We start from the raw sequence: 4,553 nt of genomic DNA on the forward strand, positions 1-4,553 counted from the left end.
CCCCCAAAATTTGTATAATCAATTTTGATTCAATCAAAAAAAATTTTTAAATTTTTATAAAATTACTTGCCCCATAGGGTTGTTTGTAGTATTAAATGAGGTAATATTTGTGAAGTGCCTAGTATAATGTGAGGCATATAATATGTATACAGTATATGATAGCAGTGATTACTTTTCAAGTCAGGGCCCATATCTTATTCATCTTTGTTTCCCCAACAACTAGCACAGGGTCTTCTTCATAAAAGGAACTCAGCAAATGTGACTATTTTGGGAACTATAGTAATCTCAATGAATTATATTATAAATGTCTTGAACATTGTACCTACAGTAAATTGAATGGCTCCCTCCAAAGTCATTAAAGTTCAATCCCTACTGTAACTGTTGAGGGTGGGAAATCTCATTTTGGTAATTGAAAGGTGGGGCCTTGAAGAGATGATTAGATTGTAGGATCGGGCTGTAGTGAATGGTTAATGGTGGTCAGGGGTGTGGGCCTGAGGGCTTTAAAAGGAAAGCATGTGAGAGTCTCTCTCTCTTTGCTCTGCCATTTTCTACCATGTGAGACCCCTGCATTGCTGTAAAGCTGTCACCAAAGAAGACCCTCACCAGAATTATTCCCTGGACTTTGGACTTCCCAGCCTCAGAAACTGTAAGCAATAAATTTTGTTTTCTTATAATTTACCCAGTTTTGGGTGTTTTATTATTTACCCAGTTCTGGGTGTTTTATTATAAGCAACAGAAACGGACTAATACAGTACCGTATATTTATCTTAAAAGCAATAAGATATCATCACCTCTATAGTTGTGATTTTAAAAGCAAGCAAGCGAGCAAACAAACAAAAAATCTTTGTTATCCCTATTTCCTTGAAATTCAGGACTGATATTGGGATAGTTCAATACCCGCTCATCATTCCTTTCTCTTTGAAACACTATCTTCATTTGGCTCCTGTACAGTACACCTTACTGACTTCCCTTCTACTTTACCAGCCACTTATCCTCAGTCTCCTTTGACAGTTCATCCTCATCTCCTTAGCCTCTAAATGTTGAAGTGATCTAGGGCTCAGCCCTTGGACCTTTTCTCCACTCCCACTGGGATCATCACCTTCCTTGGTGATCTCATTCAGTCTCATGGCTTTAAATACCTTACCTATGTACAGGCAATGCCAAATTTTTATCTCTGATTCAGGCGTCTCTCCTGAACTCCACTCATAAATTCAACGTTATATACCGAAATGCCTACTTGACATCTCATTTGATTATTTAATAGGCATCTAAACTTTACACATCCAAAACTTAACTCCTGATTCTGACTCCTTCCATCTCAAGCCTTCACCTCTTAAATTTTCCCCATCTCAGTATATCACAATTCCATCTTTCTTCTTCCTTCCTGTGGCAGAAGAACCTAAAATCTAGGGAACAATTTTCCTGGGGTATTTCCCAATATTCTGCCTCATGTTACACATGGCAACCAGGAGTGAAGGGTGGGAGAAGAGTTGTGACAGTACAGTAACTCTCAGACATTGTCAACCCCTCACTCGAGATCATTCATGATACCCTGCCTCTTCAGCAAAATTTCCCTGTCCTAAATAGCTTTTCCTTCTGGTCATCCTAGGTGACAAGGAAAATAACATGATGAAATGATTAGTTTCAAGGTGATACTTTTCCAACAAGCTTTGTGCCCTTAAAAATCTCCCTCTCAAACTTCCTAGTGGGTTCTCCTGCTGGCATCTTATAACAAGCTCCTTTTCCTCGCTGAATTATTTCAAAATAATACATATATATTTAGCAGAAACCTTCACTGTTTTTAATTTCAAAACAGTAAACATTAGCCACCATAGCACAACTAGTGGAGAATATATTGTTGGACAAGATAGTTTTTTGGTCCCAGTTAAAAATATCGTATTGGTCATGTACTGTACTTCTCACAAATCCCCCCTCTCCCAGAGGCTAATTCTGTTTAAAAAGTACTTTTTAAACATTTTTCCATCTTCTTTCTTTCAAAAGAGTTTTATATGCAAGGAACCCAATTCTCTTTCCAGAAGGATATTCTTGAATGAAGTGTTATCTCCTCCCTTTCCCACAGATTTATTCAGCATCTGGAGGATTATCCAAAAGAGGACTGAATCTGCATGGGATGGCTCATATTGTACAAAGTTTCAAAATTATTTTCACATCCTCTTTCTCACCTAATTCTATTACTATCCTAATTCTTTCTTTCCTTTCCTTTTTTTTTTGGTGACTGGCCAGTACAGGAATTGAACCACACTCTGACCAACTGAGTTAACTGACCAGCCCTCTCCTAATTCTATTACTTGTATTACTATTATTACTATTGTAATGTTATCTCTTATCCCTGCTACAAGCTGATACCACATCCTCACTGAGTATTTGTGTAGCTTCCTAACAGATTCTGACTCCATGTTCTTTGCTTTAATCCATCATGCAAAAACACCTGATTTATCAAATCTGGACTATTTGCTCTTCCCTTAATCCTTTGGCTTCACATACGGCTTTATAATTTTCAAGAAGTTTTCATATTTATTATAGTGCTTAATTATTATAATAGCCCTGTAAAGTATCACTAACCACCCTTTACAGACAAAGTGACAGCATAAACAGAGAGTAAGCATTACCAAAGAAAATCTCATAGGTAATGCATGTCAGATGTAAGATTGAAACCAAGGTCTTCTTATTCCAACTCGAGTATTTTTCAAGTAGAGATGCTCTTTTATATCCCCTCTGCCCACCTTCATTTTTAACAAACTGCACATTGTCCTCAGCCCCTTCTGTAGAATGGGCCTAGTTTCCATGTTGGTACCACATTATTTTATACTCCCTAGAAATAGGTAATTGGACTGAATGTGGGTATTTGAGCCAAACTGAGACAATCAAATTTTCCCTCCAGGAAGTGGATCATAGAGACTCTGAGAAGTTATTGGGAACAAATGCTAAGGGGCTAGGGTATTTTATTTCTCCTCTGTGCAGATCTTGGTGTGTACTTATTGGAGAACCCAAGCTGACACACCAAGGTGGAAAGAGAAAGAAAAGAAATAGACAGTGAAGCTCTCTCTGCTTCCACCATCTTGCAATGTGAGAACCCTGGGTCGCTGTTGCCACTACCAGATGGACTTTGGACTTCCCAGCCTCAGAAACTGTAAGCAATAAATTTTGTTCTCTTTATAAATCACCCAGTCTCAGGTATTTCGTTATAAGCAACATAAATGGACAATACAGAGAATTGGTACCAAGAGTTGGGTGTTGCTTATAACAAGTACTTGAAAACGTGGAAGCAGCTTTGGAACTGGGTGTTAGGCAAAGGTTGGAGGAGTTTGGAGGACTCAGAAGAAGACAGAGACAAGGGAAAGTTTGGAATGTCTTAGAGACTGGTTACATGGTGGTGAGCAGAATGCTGATAGAAATATGGACGGTAAGGGCTACTCTGAGAAGATCTCAGATAGAAATAGGAAGGAGTTTATCAGAAACTGGAGGAAAAGATCACCCTTGCTGTGAACTGGCAAGGAACTTGGCTGTATTGTGTCCATGGCCTAGGACTAGTGGAAGTTGGAACTTAGGAGTTGTGAACTGGAGTATCTGGCGGAAGGAATTTCAAAGCAGCAAAGCATTAAGGAAGTTGCATGGCTACTTGTAACAGCCTACTCTGAGTTATGGTGGCAAAGGCACGACATAATGCCAGAATTTAAAAGGGAAGCAGACTGTAAAGATTTGGAAAATTTTCAGCCTGGCCATGTGGTATAGAAGAAGAGAGCATTTTCAGAAGAAAAAAAATCAATGGTACTAAGAAGATTAAAACAAACAGGACTATCAAGAGAAGGGGGGAAAGGCCCTGAAAGTATTACAGAAGCATCTGGGACCATCCCTTCCATTTCAGGCCCAAAGACCTAAGGAGACAGAATAGTCTTGGAGAACAGGCTTGAGGAGCCCTCCATGGCCTCACTGCCCAGGACCACCTTGAGAAGCTGCTTCTAGCACCAGCACCCTGGCTACTTTGGCTACTCCAGCTGTGGGTAAATTGGCCCAAGGTGTGGCTGACCGTGCAGCTTTGGAAAATACAAGCTGGAAGCCTTGGTGGCATCCACATAGTGTTAGGTCTGCAGGCTTGCAGAATGCTAGAGCTGTGAAGGCTTGTGAAACTCCACCAGATTTCAAAGGATGTATAGAAAAGTCTGGGGGCCCAGGAAAAGCTCTGTCACAGGGGCAGAGTCACTGCAGACAACATTCACTAGAGCAATGCTGAGGGGAAATGTGGGGTCAGAGTTGCAGCAGAGAAACACCAACAACACCATGTCTAGTGAAGCTGTGAGAGCGGAACTGCCATAGAGACCCCAGATTTGTGGAGCTACCAGAGTGGAATGACAGCCTGGGAGAGCTGAAGAGTGGCCTGCGACCAGGAAAGCCATGGGAGCGGAGCCGCCCAAGGACTTGGGGACCCAACCCCCCACACAAGCATGCAGAGGAGGACGAACATGGAGTTAAAGTATCTGATTTGCCAGCTTTGAGATTTAATGCCTGTCCTGCTGGGTTTCGGACTTGTTTGG

Source organism: Galeopterus variegatus, unplaced genomic scaffold, assembly GCF_000696425.1.
Source record: "Galeopterus variegatus unplaced genomic scaffold, G_variegatus-3.0.2 Scaffold1655, whole genome shotgun sequence".
NCBI classification, from domain to species: Eukaryota; Metazoa; Chordata; class Mammalia; order Dermoptera; family Cynocephalidae; genus Galeopterus; species Galeopterus variegatus.